Source organism: Ursus arctos, unplaced genomic scaffold (assembly GCF_023065955.2).
Source record: "Ursus arctos isolate Adak ecotype North America unplaced genomic scaffold, UrsArc2.0 scaffold_36, whole genome shotgun sequence".
Taxonomy (NCBI): domain Eukaryota; kingdom Metazoa; phylum Chordata; class Mammalia; order Carnivora; family Ursidae; genus Ursus; species Ursus arctos.
Genome location: NW_026623050.1, coordinates 27,185,017 through 27,206,234, shown reverse-complemented (window position 1 = coordinate 27,206,234; position 21,218 = coordinate 27,185,017). Strand labels below are relative to the sequence as shown.

Below are 21,218 nucleotides of genomic sequence, written 5' to 3'. Positions count from 1 at the left end.
ATTTTACATGGTCTGGAATGAGCTTGTATTCAGATTCTGAATTCACTTATTCAGCAAATATATATTAGCCCTATTATAGCCAGGTCCTATGACAGATGCAGGGAATACTAAGATAAATAAGATATTGGCTTACCTTCAAAGTATTTATATTTTATGGAGTATAAAAATATATGGAAATAAAAGAGAAAAATCCAAAATGTAAGAGACACTGGAGAGGCAGACACATTGAAGATTCATCCTGGAGACAACCACTTCTGTAAATACATGTTACACCATCTCTGCAGTCTAAACAACACACTTCTTAATAACACATAGAACAAAGAAGAAACCTCAGGGAGATTAAGTTAAAAAATTGAACTAAGGGCACCTGGGTAGCTCAGTCAGTTAGGTGTCTGACTCTTGATTTCAGCTCAGGTAATGATCTCAGGGTCTTGAGATTGAGCCACACAACTGGCTCTGTGCTGGACATGGAGTCTGCTTGGGATTATCTCTCTCTAAAAAAAATATTGAAGTAAATGAAAATGAAAACATAGCTTATCAAAATTTGTGGAATGCAACAAAAGCAATGCTTATAGGGAAATTTAAACTACTGAATGTATATTGAAAATAGAAAATCAATGGGAAAAGCAATGAAATTGCTGAGACTCTGTCTAGGATAACTGAAGAAAAGAAGAGGAGAGGAGAAAGGAGGAGAGGAGAGAACAGAAGAAGGGGGGGAGGGAAGGGAAGGGAGGGAAGAGACAAGAAGAGAAGAGATAAATTACTAATATCAGAAATGAAAGGGGAACATGACCATAAATCCCACAGACATTAGAAGAATAATCAAGCAGAAATTAAACCATTTCTCTACAATCTCTTTCAGAGAGTAGAAGCAGAGAGAATACTGCCTAACTCATTCTATAAGGCCAGAATGACTCTAAAGCCAAAATCAGACAAAGATATTACAAGAAAAGAAACTATACACAATACCTCTCATTTGCAAAGACGCAAAACTCTTCAGCAAAATATTAGCAAATTGAATCCAACAATGTATAGAATGAATTATATACATGGCCAAGTGGAATTTAACCCAGGTACGCAAAGATGGTTCAACATTCAAATATCAATTAATGTAATCCATCACATCAGCAGGCTAAAGAAGAAAAATCACATGATCATATTAGATGCAGAAAAGCATTTGACAAAATTAACACCCATTCATGATTTTAAAAAATCTCTCAGTTAACTAGGAATAGAGAATTTCCTCGGCTTGATAAAGAATATCTACAAAACCCCCTACATCTAACATCATACTTAATGGTGAGAAACTTTCCCATTAAAATCAGGAACAAAGCAAAGATGTCCCCTCTCAGCACTGCTTTTCCACATTGTACTGGAAATCCTAACTAATGGAATAAGACAAGAAAGGATATAAAAGTTTTCCGTATTAGAAATGAAAAAACAAAACTTTTGTCTGTTGATGAAATGATCATCTATGTAGAAAATCCATAAGAATTGACAAAAAGCTCCTGGAACTAATGAGCCATTACAGCAAGGTTTCAGGATACAAGGTTAATATAGAAAAGCTAATTGCTTCCCTAATATACTAACAATGCTCAAGTGGAATTTGAAATTAAAAACAATACCATTTACATTAGCACCCCCCAAATGAAATACTTAGGTATAATCTAACAAAATATGTGCAAGATCTGTATGAGGAAAACTACAAAACTCTGATGAATAAAATCAAAGAACTAACTAAGTGGAGAGATAGTCCATGTTCATGGATAGGAGGACTCAACATTGTCAAGATGTCAGTTCTTTACAACTTGATTCATTGCAATTCCAGTTAAAATCCCAGCAAGTTATTTTGTGGATACCAATACACTGATTCTAAAATTTATATGGATAAGCAAGAGTCCATAATAGCCAACACAATACTGAAGGAGAAGAATAAAGTTGGAGTATTGACATTACTCAACTTCAAGACTCCCTTTAAAGCTACATTAATTAAGTACTGGCAAAATAATAGACAAATAGGTCAGTGGAACAGAATAGAGAGTCCAAAAATAGACCCACATGATTATAGTCAACTGGTCTTTTTTTTTAAAGATGTATTTATTTATTTTAGAGGGAGATAGCGAGAGTGAGAGAGAGAGCACATACGTGAGTTGCGGGGGACAGAGGGAGAAGGAGACCCCTGCTCAGTGGGGAGCCCAATGCAAGGCTCTATCCCAGGACCCTGAGATCCTGACCTGAGCTGAAATCAAGAGTCAGATGCTTAACTGACTGAGCCACCCAGGCGCCCCTATAGTCAACTGGTCTTTCACAAAGGAGCAAATGCAATACAATGGAGAAAAATAAGACTTTCAACAAATGGTGCTGGAACAACTGGACATTCACATGCCAAAAAAATCCAAAACAAAACAAAACAAAAGATACTAGGTACAGATCTTATGCTTGTCACAAAAATTAACTTAAAATGGTCACAGACCTAAATTAAAAATGCAAAACTATATTAACTCCTGAAGGATAATATAGGGGAAAATCTAGATGACTTTGGGTTTATCCATGACTTTATAAATACCACACCAAAGACATGCATGATTCATGAAAAAAAGTGATAAAAAAATTTCTGCTCTGCAAAAGATACTATCAAGAGAATGAGAAGACAAACCACAAACTAGGAGAAATACTTGCAAAATATATTATTTGATAAAAAAAACTGTTGGGGTGGGGTGCCTGGGTGGCTCAGTCGGTTAAGCATCTGCGTTTGGCTCAGGTCATGATTCCTGCGTCCTGGGATCGAGCCCCATGTCAGGCTCCCTGTTTGGTGGGGAGTTTGCTTCTCCCTCTCCCTCTGTTGCTCCCCCTGCTTGTGCTTTCCCTCTCTCTCTCTGCCAAATAAATAAATAAAATCTTTAAAAAAAAACTGTTGGGGTGCCTGGTGGCTCAGTTGGTTAAGGGTGTACCTCTCTTGATTTTGGCCCAGGTCATGATCTCAGGGCTGTGAGATCAAGCCCCTTATCAGGCTCTGTTGGGCATGTAGGCTGCTTAAGATTCTCTCTCTCCCTCTGCCCCCTCCCTGCACACTCCCTCCCCTGCCATGCTTGTGCGCAGGCACATGCTCTCCTCTCAAAACAAAATGAAAAGCTGTTATCCAAAAATATACAAAAAACTCTTAAAACTCAACAATAAGAAAACAAACAACTGAATTAAAAATGTGCCAAAGACCTTAGCAGACACCTCACCAAAGAAAATACACAGATGGCAAACAAGCATATGAAAGAGTGCTCCATATCATATTTTCCTGATGATTTTCAGGAAAATTCAAGTTAAAGCAGCAGTGAGATACCACACACCTGTTAGAATGGTCAAAATCCATACCCCTACAATGCCACATGTTGACAAGGGTATGGAGCAACAGGAATTTCACTCACTGCTGGGTATGCAGAAAGGTACAGCCATTTTGGAAAGACAGTTTAGCAATTTCTTATGAAGGTAAACCTATTTTACCACACAATCCAGCATCTCTCTCCTTGGTATCTAGCCAAAGGAGTTGAAAACATGCGCACACAAAAACCTGCACACGGATATTTATAGAGCTTTATTCATAATTGTCAAAACTAAAAGCAATTAAGATGTTCTTCAGTAGGTGAATGGATAAACGGTGGCCCATCCAGACAACGGAATATTGCTCAGCAGTAAAAGAAATAAATGAGCTCTTAAGCCATGAAAAGACGTGGAGGAGACTTACATGCATATTACTAAGTAAAAGAAGCCGCTTTGAAAAGGCTACATACTATATGATTCCAACTATACCATATGCTGGGAAAGGCAAAACTATAGAGTAAAAAGACCAGTGGTTGTCAGGGATTAGTGGGGAGGGAGGGATACACAGGTGGAAAACAGAGGATTTTTAGGGCAGAGAAACTGCTCTGTAGGACACTATCCGTATGCGTATATAACTGCTCTGGTGGGGGGATGTTGATGATGGAGGAGGCGTGCATGGCTGGGGGTTGGGGGGGATATGGGAAATCTCTGTACCTTCTGCCCAATATTGTGGTCATCCTAAAACTGCTCTAACAGCAGTCTATTTTAGAAGACCTAGGGTACAAATGAAATTGTGATGCGTTCTGAAGTGGGTTCAAATCCTTGCTCTGGCACTAAGTGTATGTTAAAAAATTCAGTCTTAACCACCTGCAGAGCGTTTTCATGTCTTCCTGAATATGATTATTGCACAACTTCCAAGTTCTGTCTCCTTTGATTAATATCAGCCCTAAATGTTCTCTCCTTTACCTTGATTTTCTGTTTCCCAGTTACTGTCCATGTTGTTTATTCAAATTTAGTTTGCAAACCACTGAGGGCATAACTTTGTCTTAGACATGATTGTGTCCCTCCTATACAAAACTCAGGACCTGTTTTGTGGTCCCTTGGGTCTGAATTTGGGTGATGAGACCTGAACCTCAGTTTCTTCATCTGTAAGTTAGGGCTAATCATAATGACACTGAAGGTTTGTTGTGATGATAAAATGTGCTTCAACTCGTAAAAAAAGATGAAATACAGGGGCACCTGGGTGGCACAGTGGATTAAGCATCTGACTTTCGGTTTTGGCTCAGGTCCTGATCCCAGCATTGTGAGACTGAGCCCCACCTTGGCTCCATGCTCAGTGCAGAGTTGGCTTGACTCTCTCTCCCTCTCCCCCACCTCCCTGCTCTCTCTCTCTTTCTCTCTCACATAAATAAATACATATTTTTAAAAAGGATGAAATATAAACTTTAGTGAGGAGACTGGTTGATTAGGAATCAAAATTAGAATGGTTTATTCCCCTCTAATATTATTTTTAGTGAAAATGCAAAAACGAGAGGTCAACTACCAAAGTCACCGGTTCTTTTCCTGCTGCATGTGAAGGAGTCTTCCAGTTTATACTGAGATGGTTTGTCTTCCTCCCACCTTTCTTTCCCTCCACTTGTCAACTTAATTTAATCACTGCCTCAGTGATTAAAGACAAAATAGGAATTCAATTCCTATGCCTCTCCTGGATTGGGACTGATGGAAAGTTAACAAACAGCCCCATCTTGAAATGTCATAATGACCTTTTTAAGGAAGGAAATCGAGTCACACATGAATGCATTCTCACTGGAGTAATGCAAATTTTAAACTCTTGGGAACTGGAAGCAAACCCCACACACCCTCCTCCCCGCCCTTGCCCCATCTCTACAGATCAGCAGGGAGTCTGAAACTCTGCTCCATTCTGTTCCTGCGGCTTTGTCTCCCTAATTAGCAGCGGGGACCCTGATGGGCATCCCCACTTCGCTGATGGGTGGGTTGCACAGCAGAAGGGATCCAGGGGAGGGTCTCTCAGGCAGGAGATTTCTCCTGTGGCCTTAATAACAACTAGTCTCAGACAGAGATTAACTCTTGGGAAAGCAGATTTTTTTTTAAGTCCAAAAAGCAAAGAATGAGGTAACAGACTGCTTGCTGCAGGCATCTATTTTAGCCTCAGAGCTCTGAACAATTTGCAGTTGCAGATGTTAAAATATCCAGAATCCATGGAGAACAGAACAGATGACATTATTCATCCCGCCTCTGCAGCTCTGGGGGCCTCCTGCAATTCACAGCATTTGATGACTCATGTGGGGAGCAACCCTGCGTATGCTCCCAGCCCGCAGACAATTCACTTCAGCTTATAAAACCTTTTACAGGGAGTCACTACAGGGCCAGACTTTGACACAGGGGATATACAGCAATGAACAAGCTCCAGGGGACCTTCAGGAGCTCACAGCAGAGAAGACAGGTGGAGAAACCCTGCATGTGGTCCAGGAGGCCCTGTCCTGCACACGGGTGCCCGGGCAGGGAGGGTGGGCTGAAATCCAGCCTGGGCTCTTATTGTCAAGCCGCGTGCCTGGACATGGAGGAAGGGGTGCCTTTTTCTAATGTGCACAGAGGAGCAATGCGTGTTCCCGGCAGCCCTGGACCAAGTTACAGACCTAGAACTCACTCGTACAATAACGTAAGTGCTCTAATAGAGACAGGGATCAATAACTGTGAGAAGGGAGGAGAGAGCAGGGAAGGAGTTGAGGAGAGTGACAGAGAGGGAAGGAGGGACATTTCCGGAGGGCCTTGGAGGAAAACAGGAGGAGTAGGAATTCACCCCATAGAACTGGTGAAAGAAAGGCAAACAGGCAGGGGAAACAGTGAGCGAAGATGCAGAGGCTATCAGGCCCGTTTCTGGAGCAGAGACTGGTTCAACCTGGCTGATGGAGGTGAGGCGAGTAGGTGGGCAGGTCTTCCAAGTCACACTGAGGATGCTGGGCTTCAGCTGCAGGCTGGCTGATGGTTCTCAAACTCTGGTGCGGCCTGAAGCACATGGAAAGCTTTTTACCAATGTAGTTTCCTCGGCCCAAGCCCCGGAGATGAGTTCTGATTCAGTAGGATCGGGATAGGGGTGGGGGTTTCAAGAGTGAACACTTAAAATTATTTTCCCATTGGATTTTGATCCAGTGGTCAGAAGAGAAATAGTGCTGAGCTATGGGGGTGTTCAGGGGAGTTAAGAGAGAATGCCTGCTGGAAGTGCAGGAGCAAAGACCACCAGCTGCAAAGTGGAGAGTGGGGGCAGCCGGGGAGACCCACTTTGCCAGTATAGGCTTTCAGAAAGCTATCTCAGAGCCCAGCCCTTAATCAATCCACCCTCAAGTGCAAAGGCCAGATAGCCTCAAAATGCGAAGAAAGCAGAAGGTAGGGTAGGGACGGAGGCAAGGACTTCAGGCCCAGCTCTACTGCCTGTGGGTTGGGTCACTTCAGACCAATTGTTTCCCCTGAGTCTCTAATCTGTACAGTAACAGGAACTCTGAAGCCCCTCTTGGCTGCATATTAAGGGACTTCAATCCCTTCTAGTGAGAAGTTCATTGTATAAACGGATGCTGGATAAGTTAAAAAAACAAAAAAAAAGACTCTAATAGTGGAAGTTAGAATAGGCTCCGAGTTGTTTTGAGAAAGGGAAGTTCTTTCTTTCTGAAACCTTCTCGAGCCTCTGTGTGTGTCTCATCAGACCTTGTACAGTGCTCTGCACCTTGCAGGCACTTAGTACGTACTGTTTAATAACAAACAGCAGCCAGAGTGTCGTAGTTGGCTCTTCAGGGCAGGACACATGTGAAACTCCTCCTCTGTGTTTTATCCAGCCTATATTATCAGCAGGCATTTTGTGTAGTGACCCTCCTATTATCCAGACTTCTATTAATTAGGGTTCTTGATTATCTGGATGTTTTAAAATAGCCTCAGGTAATGATAACAATAAACCTGAGCTGGCTGTAACCTCTATGTGACTGGAGAGGGGAAAGGATTGGAGATTTTAAAGGTGGTGAAAACTTCCTCTTGGACTTACACAGCCTTTAATATATTCAGACTGTGTCTTGCCAAATGAAGTAATTACATGGGATATTTGAAAGTGTAATAGAAAGCAGCCTTTGGTTTGGGAAATGATGCTCCTCCCTGTCCCAGATCTAAAGACAGATAGGAAGTTCCTTCGTTTATCAGTTTGCACATTGGAAGAGCCTGTGAAGGATGTAGTGTGTCCAGAGCAGGGCAATAGGCATGTTACACTGCTGGTCAAGGTAAGGGCAAGACCAGTGTGGAAGCGTGAGTGGAAAGGTGTGTATTTAGAAGACGCTCCCCGCTGGAGGCAGAAGCCATTGGTGTCACGCCCACATTCCCATGCCACCCCCTCCAGTTGCCAGCACCGGCAGGGCTGTGTCTGAGGATTCTCTGGTGCCACTGCCGGTCGTGCGCATGGGCGCCGCAGGCAGGGGGAGTCAGAGAATCATTGCCATGCCACCCTCACCCCTGCGAAAAGACAGACTGATGAGACCAGGTGTATGCCTTAACTCCCTCGCCCCTTGGACAGAGTAACTGTCTTCTAGGTTTCCCTGGGGTGGGGCACGGCGGCACCTTGCATGATGACACGGCATTCCTCCCCATCTGCCCTCTCTAACTGGCGCTTCCGAGGACCATCTCCCAGACAAACCACCTGTTCTGGAATCCTGGTCTCAGGTGCTAGTTCTGGGGAACCCCAACTGAGCCATCAGGCCACTGGAAATGTGATCACTGCGGTCATTGATTTGTAGCCCTGGTGTTAACAAGAGACAGGGCCACCATGTGGCTTGCACAGCTATAGAGGAAGTAGCTGAAAAGTCTTGCATAAACAGAGGGAGCACAGGGGAAGTGAGTCTAGAGCAGGGTAGGGGGCGGGGAAAGAAGCTGGGAGAAAGCAACCTTGATTGGATGTCTCCTCTGGCCCCGCCCCTGGGTTTGGTGTGAGACACACATGATCTCTATCAATCTACAACACTAGAAACTAGGAAGACATCACCTCCATTCTACAGGTTAGGAAATGATGATGGAAGGAAGTGGTTTATAATCACATGACCATCAAGGGGCATAGAGAAGGGATTTAAACTCAGGCCTCTGTACTGCCAAAGTCTATGCTCTATTTCCCAGAGCTCACCTAATAGCCCACACAGAACGAATAACTATCAGTGACCAGTGTGGTCTTTACAGAGAAGAGTCCCCAGCTTCTGCGGCCGGGCCGGGCTTCCCAGTGGAAGGACCTTAGAGGGAAGCTGAGGTCAGTTGTCTGGTTTCCCACTCAGTGTGCACGTCTCTGAAATTCGTTCAGAAATGTTCCATGAGAGCCTGTGTGTGTGTGTGTGTGTGTGTGTGTGTGCGCCAGGCACCCGGGAAGGACCTAGGTATACAACAGTGAGCAGACTTGCCCCAGCTCTCATGGAACCTAGAGACCAGTAGGGAAAATGGATCTTTATCAAATAATCACACTCATAAATGTGTAATTAAAAATGAAGGTAATTGCTCTTAAGGAAAGAAACACGATTAATGAAAACTTAAAACAAAGAGACTTGTCCTAGATTAGGGGTCCTCAAGGGACACTTTCTCAGGAAGTGCCATCTGAACTGTGATCATCAGGCAGGCGGAGGGGGAGGTGAAGGAGGTTGTGAGGTTAACGTGGCTGTAGGCTGAGAGGGACAGACAGGAGCAAGGGTCAGGAGGAGGCAGCAGAGGCAGGCGGGGGCCAAGGGAAGGGTTCTGAGTTTCAGCCTAAGAGTGGAAGGGTCAGACTTGGCTGCTGAACCATGGTTCAGTTAGAGCACAGAGAACAGACTCTAGGTGAGGAGGGGGCATCACTGGTGCAGAGAGAGCAGTTAGGAGACTCTCCAGGCAACAACAGCAAGACACGCATGTGACTTGGCCACCATGGTGGCCATGGAGAAGAAAAGTGATTGATTGATTCTTTGTGGAGATTTGGAGGTAAAACCCATCAGGGCATGGTGAGAGTTTGAATATGAGGGCAAAGAACCAAAGATTTCAAGGACGAAACGATGCTTAATGGCTTATGTAAACTCCTATTAGCTGAACTGATGTTTACATTCAATTGCAGTGAAACACTGTTAAAAGGACAAAATGCCCGCTCTTGTGTATTTTAAGACAGGCCTGATGGGAACAGCTGCCTTGCATGTGAGAGGGCTGCACAACCTTGTGAACCTCAGACGTGACCGCGGTGGTGGCTTCCGGAAGAAGTTTACATACCCCAGTTCAAGCCCTTGGGTGGCCAGCATGCTTGCCGCTTTTCCCGTCAGAACCCCCCTAAGAGTCTCTGTTGTAGGGGGAAGGGCTGTCTCTAAATCAGAACCACCAGCCAGAGCCTGCTGACCTCAGAGTGAGAGGCTTACAATAAATCGGAGTGTTCTGGGAAGCCAACCCCAAGAATGCTGGCCCCCTTCCCCACTTGTGACTGTCTTTCGAACTTTAGGATTTGGCAGTCATTCAAACCAAATAACTCTCGGGTGCAAAAGACAATGGAGTCCAGAACAGTCTCTGCCTCATTGTTTCAGATTACATGGCTCAGAATCCTTGCCCTTTTCCCTTTTCAGCTGGAATTATCCTCTGGTATAACGAGAATTTGCATAAACAGTTTTTTCTCAATATGCTTTCCTCTAACAAGGCATTTGGTTTCTTCATTGGGAGAGAATTTCAAAGATTTCAAACTTGAGCGTCTGCTCCTGGTGGCACCACTTGCATGTCCCAATTAAAGTGTAAAGTAAAGCTCACTCGTTAAAGTGGGCAGGTACTTTCAGAGCAAACATTTTGTCAGGTTCTGCTGAGAGTCAGAGACCTATCCTCCCAGCTCAGCAGAGAGGCAGTGGGGGACAGGAGTGTGTCCCCTGGGATGAACACTGAAGGCTCCCAAACAGGGAGCATGGCCAATGGGCTCCAAATGGGGCCATTACTTTTGCTCAATTACACAACAGGAGAAGGGTAAGAAATGAGGAAAGCACATGAATACTTAATAACGTTGCATCCAGCACATGACCAAGGCCCTAAAATTTCGTAGTTGAAATCTATGCGCACCTGAGCCCTGACTCCCACCAAACCCCAACTTCATCATTAGCATCTCTGATTCTCAACCTGCACTTTGAATCATGGGGAGTAGGGTTGGGGCGGGGATGAGAGTGTTAAAAAACAAACTAATGCCTTTGGTAATGATTACGTTCATTACCACACGATATGGAAGTCACCCCAACTCACCCTATCTGGGGCGTCCATCTTACCTGATGGCCTACAAGGCAAGCTGTGGCCACTTCTGTCGTCTGTTCTGCCTGTCCAGTACACTCTTCCCCCCAAAACGCACACACCTGTGTTTCCTATTTGAGCCCTGGCCCTATATCCTGTCTTAGCACTGAGACCTTGTACTGTCTGAGAACATGAACACTCACTCGTCCCTCTGGTTCTCTCCTTCCTGGCCTCCTCTAATGCTGGCTTCTCGGAACCAGATCTTGGCTCTGACCTGCTTGGTCAGTGCCTACCCCTGCCCTTGGGGAACGTGCGGCAGAGACTTAAATTTGCATAAGCAATCTGTGAAGTAGGAACTAATATATTCCCTGTTTCACAGCTGCAGAAATTAACCGCAGCCAGAAAGGTTAAGTGATCCATATAATACCACCCAGCTCTGGACTTTACTGTTTTGAGTCTGTAATCCAAATAATCTATTACTCTAGACTCAGCTGCAAAACAGAAAAAAATTATTGCCCACTTACTTGGATGGTGAGGATTAAAAGATAGAGATGTAAAATTAGTGAGGCTACCGTACATAAGGCGCGGGTCATTGGAAGCCAACTGAATAAACTGTGGGTATGAAATGTTACCCCAAGTATTTCGTATTGGTCAGCTCTGGCTTCCATAACAGAATATCCTAGACTGGATGGCTTAAGCAATAGAAATTTGTTTTTTCACAGTTCTGGAGGTGGAAGCCTGAGATCAGTGTGCCCTCAAGGTCAGCTGTGCGAGAACTCTGCACACCCACCCGTTTTCTGGCTGAACGACTGGGAAAGTTTTCTTCGTACAACGTTATGTGATATCTTTGGCCTCTACTTGTTTACGTATTACATATATCTCTATTCTTTCTTCCTCTAGTTGTGACAATTCACATAGCATTATCTGGCCCCAATACCATCTAATGCCGTGCCCACGGAGACACTGAAATCATGTTATGGTATTCAGTGGCTGTCCAGGTGACCCAGAATCTGCAAACACTGATATTATTTTAAATAGGCACCAAATGACAGGATAAATTATGAAAGTCCTCATGGAGCATTCACAGAGCCTGAAGGGGAGTCTGCAGCTCCCAGCTTGAGAAGCCCCAGCCAGCTGGCTCAGTGGCCAGAGCCCTGTGTGGAATGAACCTCAGAGCTACTGGAAATGCTGCTGTTCTCTGCACCATTTATCTAGTTACTTAGTAGTTTCTTAAAAGCTGTGCCTAAATACCATCTTAAGAAGTGTTCTTATTTCTATGGCCTGGGACTCAGTTTGAAATGCTTTCCTCTCGGCTTCTTTGATCACCAATGCACCAAAGATCTACACCCAGGTCGCCCTTTGTTCTTCCTCCCAGAGTTCCCATCAGACATGTCATAAGGCTTATCTCTCTCACAGATGCCTCCTTGTGTGCGTACAGATGTCCTGAGGCATCTTCCTTCAACTGTTCCACACTCTGGCTTCCCCACCTTGCTATTAAGCTCTGCAGCAGGCCATGGTGCATGTTTCCCAGGTACACTAAACACAAAACATAACATTCCTTCCTTCCCTTAAAAAGTCAATCAACATTTCCTCCATAATCCCCGTACTGTAGAGTTGAATGCAGACACCCACGGGAGTCTGGTCATGTTCTCTTATGTCAAACAGTTCTCAAATATTTGGTTCCAGCTTTTCCACTGACTAGCTGTGTGAACTGGGCAAACCACTTACCTTTCTGAGCCTCAGTGTCCCCATCTAAAAAGTGGTCATAAAACCACATGGACAGCCTATTGTGTGGAGTTGTTGGGAAACTAAATTTGATCATTTCAAGGATATGAAAGTATTTTGAAAACTGTAAAGCGCTAGTCAAAGGCAAGTTGGTAGTAAGACATATTTAATAGCCACTTTATGATTCCTCCCATCGAGGCTGGACACATGTCATCTCAGCACAACTGATGCATTGAAGATTTGGGAACATGCGATTCTTAAATAGAGGATTTTTTTCCCTGCATAGTATCTGCTTCTTTTAATTTCAGTATATCATGTTTGAATGTTGTGGTGCTTGATGAAATTTTTTGGCAACCTGTTACTGATGGAAATGAGAAATCATTTCCCTCTCCAAATAGACTGTAACCGCCTCCTTGTTCCAAAAAGAGGTGCTCTGTAGAGTAGGTTCAAGTTAGAAATAGAATATCTGTACCCTGAAAGGCCAGGTTTCTTTTTATAATGTAACCATATTTAAGACAACTTGGAAATAAAGAAATAAAAATAACCCAGAATCCTACTGAGTACAACTTTGTGTACTTGCCCATTACTGCCCACTTATCATCCATAAGCACAGATAGCTTAAGATACTGTAATTATAACATACACAACATTCGATATTCTACCTTTCTCATTTAACATTGTAGCAAACATTTCTCCACATTTCTACATAGCCTCCATGTTTATCGTTATAATGGCAAAATAGTATTCCATGAACTTACTCCCCTTTGGGTCAGGATTTAGGTTGTTTCCAGGTCTCTCTTTTGCTACTAGTAACGATGCCGCAATGGATAGCTTCCTAAACATAGCTTTTTGCCTTAGTGAAAGATAAACTCTCAAGGGTAGAATTATTCTATTCAAAGGGTATGAAAAACCTTTAGGATTCTTGCAAATATATTTTTATTGCTTTCCAAAAGGATTTCCCAAGTTACAATGCCATTAGGTGTATTTGATTTCACAGCAAACATTCCACAATTGATCAATTTACTGTAAAATTTTACTAATTGAATAGGTGTAAAATGCTCTCTTTGAGTTGATTTGTTTTTATTTCCATAAAGGAAAAACAGTTTTCAAGGGAAACTTTTTAGAGGAGAAAGTTTGGGCACCAAGAAGAGAAATCCAGGTAGCAGACAGTATCTTCATTTAACATTTTGTCCACTGCAAGAAGACAGAGCGTGAGCTAGTTCCCAGTCTCTGTTTCAGAGGATGAGAACAGCCGGACCTGCCCTGGAACCCAAGTGGCACTCAGGCCTAGAGCATGCAGTAGAGAAACCGTCCTGCAGTAGTTTACACATACTTGCTGGAACTTACCAGTAGAGACATTCAGTTTTGCTGAACTTTGAAACCAGCAATGCAAGTTGCAAATATTCCAGGAGGGGATATTAGATTGGCAACATGAAAGTTGATCATTACCCAACTACTGGCATCTAGACCCAGTCAGAAGGAATTTTCAGGCAAACAGAATCTGGTGTGATGTTTATTGCTACTTAGAAGGAGCCAGTCCTCCTTGCTTTGCTAGTTGCACAGATTCTGAAGGGAACTTGGGTGGCAAAATCCCACTCTAGTTTTCTCAGTTTTATGTTGCCCATTTGCTAGATGCTTTGCCTGAAAGAAGTGCTATGAAATGTGTGAACTGGAATCTTGGAAATAACTCTGAGAGTTTCGGAAGCAATAATTTTAATTATGAAAGCTTGTTCCATTAAAGAAAAATCAGCCAACACTGAAGAAATACAAACAATTATAAGAACATATTATGAGCAACTATATGCTAACAAATTAGACAATCTGGAAGAAATGGATGTAGTCCTAGAGATGTATATACTACCAAAACTGAAACAGGAAGAAATAGAAAACTTGAACAGATCCATAACCAGCAAGGAAATTGAAGCAGTAATAAAAAAATCTCCCAACAAACAAGACTCCAGGGCTGCATGGATTCCCAGGGGAATTCTACGAAACATTTAAGGAAGAATTAATACCTGTTCTTCTGAAGTGGTTTCAAAAAATAGAAATGGAAGGGAAACTTCCAAACTCTTTCTCTGAGGCCAGCATTATCTTGATCCCTAAACCAGACAAAGTCCCCACTGAAAAGGAGAATTACAGACCAATATCCCTGATGAACATGGATGTAAAAATTCTCAGAAAGATACTAGCTAATAGGATCCAACAGTGCATTAAAAGGATTATTCACCACGACCAAGTGGGATTTATTCCTGGGCTGCAAGCGTGGTTCAACATCTGCGAATCAATCAATGTGATACACTACATTAATAAAAGAAAGGACAAGAACCATATGATCCTCTCAATAGATGCAGAAAATGCATCTGACAAGGTACAGCATCCTTTCTTGATTAAAACTCTTCACAGTGTAGGGATGGAGGGAACATACCTCAAAATCATAAAAGCCATATATGAAAAGCCCACAGTGAATATCATTCTCAACTAGGGAAAACTGAGAGCTTTTCCCTAAGATCAGGAACATGGCAGGGATGTCCACTATCACCACTGCTGCTCAACATAGTACTAGAAGTCCTAGCCTTAGCAATTAGAAAACAAAGAGAAATAAAAGGCATTCAAATTGGCGAAGAAGTGAAATTCTCAGTCTTTGCAGATGACATGATACTCTATGTGGAAAACCCAAAAGACTCCATCTTAAAATTGTTAGAACTCACACAGGAATTCAGCGAAGTGGCAGGATATAAAATCAATGCACAGAAATCAGTTGCGTTTCTATACACCAACAATGAGACAGAAGAAAGAGAAATTAAGGAGTCGATCCCATTTACAATTGCACCAAAAACCATAAAATACCTAGGAATAAACCTAACCAAAGAGGCAAAGGATCTGTACTCCGAAAACTAGACAACACTCATGAAAGAAATTGAGGAAGACATAAAGAAGTGGGAAAATGTTCCATGCTCATGCATTGGAAGAGCAAATATTGTGAAAATGTCTAGGCCACCTAGCACAATCTATACATTCAATGTAATCCCTATCAAAATACCATCAACTTTTTCACAGAGCTGGAACAAATAATCCTAGAATTTGTATGGAACAAAACCCCAAATAGCCAAAGTAATGTTGAAAAAGAAAACCAAAACTGGTGGCATCACAATTCTGAACTTCAAGCTCTATTACAAAGCTGTAATCATCAAGACAGCATGGTACTGGCACAAAAACAGACACATAGAACAATGGAACAGAATAGAGAATCCAGAAATGGACCCTCAGCTCTATGGTCCACTAATCTTTGAGAAAGCAGGAAAGAGCATCCAATGGAAAAAAGGCAGTCTTTTCAACACATGGTGTTGGTAAAACTGGACAGCCACACGCAGAAGAATGAAACTGGACCATTCCCTTACACCATACACAAAAATAGACTCAAAATGGATGAAAGACTTAAATGTGAGACAGGAATCCATCAAATCCTAGAGAAGAACACAGGCAGCAATCTCTGTGACCTTGGCCACAGCAACTTCTTGCTAGACATGTCTCCAAAGGCAAGGGAAACAAAGTAAAAAATGAACTATTGGGACTTCATCAAGATAAAAAGGGAAACAGTCGACAAAACCAAAAGACAACCGACAGAATAGGAGATGATATTTGCAAATATTGTATCAGATAAAGGGTTAGTAGTATCCAAATCTATAAAGAACTCATCAAACTCAATACCCAAGGAACAACTAATCCAATCAAGAAACGCACAAAGACATGAACAGACATTTCTTCAAAGTAGACATACAAATGGCCAACAGACACATGAAAAAGTGCTCAACATCACTTGGCATCAGGGGAATACAAATCAAAACCACAATGAGATACCACCTCACACCAAACAGAATGGCTAAAATTAACCACTCCGGAAATGACAGATGTTGGCGAGGATGCAGGGAAAGGGGAACCCTCTTATACTGTTGGTGGGAATGCAAGCTGGTACAGCCATTCTGGAAAACAGTATGGAGGTTCCTCAAAATTTGAAAATAGAGCTACCCTACGATGCAGGAATTGCACTACTAGGGATCTACCCCAAAGATACAAATGTAGTGACCCGAAGGGGCACCTGCACCCCAATGTTTTTAGCAGCAATGTCCACAATAGCCAAACTATGGAAAGAGCCAAGGCCCATCGACAAATGAATGGATAAAGAAGATGTGATACACACACACACACACACACAATGGAATATTACTCAGCCATCAAAAATTGAAATCTTGTCATTCGCAATGACATGGACGGAACTAGAGAGTATTATGCTAAGTGAAATGAATCAATCAGAGAAAGACAATTACATGATTTCACTCATATGTGGAATTGAAGAAACAAAACAGAGGAGCATAGGGGAAGGGAGGGAAAAATAAAACAAGATTAAATCAGAGAGAGACAAACTATAAGAAACTCTTAATTATAGGAAATAAACTGAGGGTTGCTGGAGGGGAGGGGGATTGGGGGAAAGGGTTAAGTGGGTGATGGACATTAAGGAGGGCACATGATGTAATGAGCACTGGGTGTTACATAAGATTGATGAGTCACTGAACTCTACCTCTGAAACTACTAATACACTATATGTTAATTAATTGAATTTAAATACAAAAATAAAGAAAAATCCGATACCCATTTCCACTATTTCATATTCTGGTTCAGATATTCTTTTTAATTTTTTATTTTTAGAGAGGGAGAGAGAAATGTGGGGGGGGAGCGGCAGAGGGAGAGGGAGAGAGAGAATCTTAAGCAGGCTCCAAGCCCAGCATGAAGCCCAAGGCGGGACTCAATCTCTCTGAGATCATGACCTGAGCTGAAATCAAGAGTCAGACACTTAACTGACTGAGCCACCCAGGAGCCCTAGTTCAGATATTCTTCTTCTTTTTTAGATTTTTAAAAAACTTTATTTTTTTATTTAAATTCAAGTTAGTTAACATATAGTGTATTATTAGTTATAAGGATAGAATTTAGTGATTCATCAGTTGCATAGAACACCTAGTGCCCATTACATCAAGTGCCCTCCTTAACGCCCATCACTCAGTTACCCCAACCCCCCACTCACCTCCCCTGGTTTTCAGATATATTTTTTTAAGATTTTATTTATTTATTTGACAGAGAAAGAGACATAGTGAGAGAGAGAGAATGAGCAGGGGCAGAAGAGAGGGAGAAGCACACAGGGCTCGATCCCAGGACCCAAGCAGAAGGCAGACACTTAACCAACTGAGCCACCCAGGTGCCCTGTTTTCACATATTCTTAATAAAACACACAGAAAATGACTTGAGCCTTAATTTTGATAAATTTAAAAGCAGCAGCAAAATATAAAGGGTAATGTTTTATTAGGTAAAATGTTTTTATTTTTTATTTTATTTTATTGTTTTTAAAGATTTTATTTATTTGAGAGAGAGAGAGAGAACAAGAGAGAGAGCACAAGCAGGGGGAGGGGCTGAGGCAGAGGAAGATGCAAACTCCCTCTGAGCAGGGAGCTGGACATGGGACTCCATCCCAGGACCCTGGGATCATGAGCTGAGCTGAAGGCAGACGCTTAACTGACTGAGCCACCCAGGCACCCCAGAAAAAATGTTTTTAAATTGTTAAAAATGTTAATGTAAAGGAGAACATGACTTCAGCCTTGTAGGGATGTTTACTTGTTCCCTATCCTGGCTGGTCCTTTACATATCCGACTTTCTTTCTGGTAAGAAGGTAGATTGTATGAGGGAAGAAAATGTTGTTTCATCTTAAATACAATTGTATGAAGCAGATATTACTGTGGTCTTCATTTTACAGATGAAGACACAGACTCAAAGAAGCCAAGGGCCTTGCCTCCAAGGTCACATGGCTCAGAGTGTATCTCTACTCTCCTACTCAAGCGCTTCTACTTCAGCTAAGGGTTTACTCTTCCTGCATTTGAAATTGATCAGAGGTTGATATTCTTTCTCAGGTCCTAGAAGGGGTCTGGGAAAGACAGTAGTGTTGATGCTGAGAAGCCCTCGGATGGAGAATGTGTGAACAGCAGGTGGCAGCAGTGTCCTTGGAGTCGTGGTTACCCCCGAGTCCTTGGAAAGCAAGGTCTATGCGCACCGCGGAAGGCATAGATCTAAAGCCTGACCTCTGCTCTCTGACCTGTCTCCCAGCCTCCATCCTCCTCCTCCTGAGCCAAGTGGACCATCTGACACTTTTAGGAGGGTGTTTCCCTTTCTCTGCCATGTGATCCCTGAGGAACCAGTGGGGACGACTGGGGAAAATGACCTGAAGTCCTTTACAACGGAAAGGCTCCATCTAGATAATTAATGTCACGGACAGTTGTGTGATCAGGCACGGGCATGTTGCCTTCGCTGTTCCTTGATATCCTGTTCTGTAAAATGGGGATCATATTGGCCACCTGCTTCCCAGGGTCATTGAGATGATTGAAGAAACACGATATATGCAAAGCCTTAGAATAGCATAGTGAACACAACACATGCTACTCATCAGTGCTCTTCTTTGTGGAGGGCTTTATCATTTGCAGTGGGCTTTCAAACCAGCATCTCATTCCACTCTCCCTCCATACTTTGAGATGCAGATATCATGTCCATTGCACAGAGAAGGACTCTTAGGTTGAGTCAGAGGAAGTAAAAATTAGCATGAACTTTGAAGTCAGACAGAGGAAGTCAGATTCCTCTGAGGTGTGGGAACACGTCCAAGTTAATTAGTGCTTCAGAGCCTCAGTTTCTTTGTCTGTAAAATGGTGAGAATATTACCTACCTTGTGTTGTTTGTTATGAGGATTAAATAAAACAACATATGAAGCTCTCCAATGTTGTTCTTCTTACATAAGGAACACTTAACATTATTAAAACTATGTCTTAAAAATCAAACATACAGAAAAGTTATACGGAAGGCAAATCACTCACTGTCCCACCACCCAGAAATAGCTGTTATTATTGCTGTGCTTTCTCCCTCGGCGTTTGTATGTAACACGGCTGAGGTCACATCATGTGTGTAGAAATAACCTGACCTAAGTGCAGCCCTTAAGAAAGGGGCAGAGGTGCCCCTGGGTGGCTCAGTCGTTAAGTGTCTGCCTTCGGCTCAGGGCGTGATCCCAGGGTCCTGGGATCAAGCCCCGCATCGGGCTCCCTGCTCTGCTGGGAGCCTGCTTCCTTTCCCACTCCCCCTGCTTGTGTTCCCTCTCTCACTGTGTATCTCTCTGTCAAATAAATAAAATCTTTAAAAAAAAATATTACTCTTCTGGCTGTTATAATTACAATGAGCAACTTTGGTAAAACCAGTAAACTAGTCATTTGACAAATGGATTAAATTGACAAATTGCATGAATTGATCATTCAGTGGCTTAGGTTTGGGGCGCACTCATTTCCGGCAAAGTGGCTTGCGTGTATCGTACATGGAGTAGTGTTTGATACATCAACTTGTTGGGTGAATGAGCACAAGAACGAATGAGTGCACTGGATCTTGCTATAAGCAACATGATCTTTCCTTCTAAAATTCAATGACTTTTCAATTTCATAACAGCATTTTTTGATAAAACTAGAACAAATAATACCAAAATTTGCATGGAACCACAGAAGAACCTGAACAGCCAAAGCACTCCTGAGAGAGAAGAGCAAAGCTGGAGGCATCACAATTCTGATTTCAAGATATGCTACAAGCTCTGGTCATCAGAACAGTGTGGTGCTGGCACAGAAAGAGACACAGATTGATCCAACAGAGAGACCCCGGAAATAAACCCATGATTATATGGCCAATTAATCTATGACAAAGGAGGCAAGAATATAAATGGAGGAAAAACAGTCTCTTCAATAAACGGTGCTGGGAAAACTGGACAGCTACACGCAAAAAAATGAAACTGGACCACTTTCTTACACCATATACAAAAATAAACTCAAGATGGATTAAAGATCTAAATGTGAGACCTGACACTATAAAAATCCTACAAGAGGACACAGGCAGTAATTTCTCTGACATTGGCTGTAGCAATTTTCCTAGCTATGTCTCCTAAGGCAAGGGAAACAAAAGCTAAAATAAACTATTGGGACTACATCAAAATAAAAAGCTTTTGCCTAGCAGAAGAAACCATGGAAAAACAAAGACAACCTACTGAATGGGAGAAGATATTTGCTAATGATATTTTTGTTAAGGAGTTAATATCCAAATTACATAAAGAACTTAGACAACTCAACACCAAAAAAGCAATCCTATTAAAAGACAGGCAGAGGATCTGAATAGACATTTTTCCAAAGAAGACATACACACGGCCAACAGACACATGAAAAGATGCTCAAAATCACTAATCATCAGGGAAATAATAGTTAAAACTACGATGAGATATCACCTTATATCAGTTAAAATGGCTAAAATAAAAAAGATAAGAAAGAACAAGTGTTGGTGAGGATGTGGAGAGAAAAGAAGCCTCGTACACTGTTGGGAAACAGGATGGAAATTCCTCAAAAAATGACAAATAGAACTACCATATGATCTGATAATTCCACTACTGGGTAGTTATCCAGGGAAACCAAAAACACTAACTCAAAAAGATGTATGCACCCCTGTGATTATTGTAGCATTATTTACAATAGCCAAGACATGGAAGCAGCCCAAGGGTCCATCAACAGATGAATGGGTAAAGAAAATGTGGTGTAGATATACAGTGGAATATTACACAGCCATCAAAAGGATGAGATCGTGTCATTTGAGACAACATGGATGCACCTAGTGGGTATCATGCTAAGTGAAAGACTGAGAAAGACAAATACCATATGATTCCACTTATGAGTGGAATCTAAATTTAGAAAAAGCCAAATAAACAAATGAAAGCAGAATCCGAGAACAAACTGAGGGTTCCCAGAGGGAGGTGTCAAGGGCTGGCAAAATGGGTGAAGGAGAATGGTAGGTACGGTTTTCCGGTTATGGAATGACTAAGG

General features: G+C 42.4%; 1 protein-coding gene across 3 annotated transcripts in view; it reads right to left on the bottom strand.

The window, feature by feature from the left end:
* LACTB (lactamase beta) overlaps positions 1-21,218 on the bottom strand; it is a 59,401-nt gene that overhangs the window by 24,259 nt on the left and 13,924 nt on the right. For 2 of the 3 annotated variants that reach the window (XM_057306293.1, XM_048219911.2), the window contains exon 2: positions 970-1,132. The gene's annotated coding sequence lies outside the window, so the exon portion shown is untranslated. Of the gene's footprint in view, positions 1-969; positions 1,133-21,218 lie in introns of those variants that run through there. The other variant, XM_057306294.1, reaches the window with a different exon arrangement.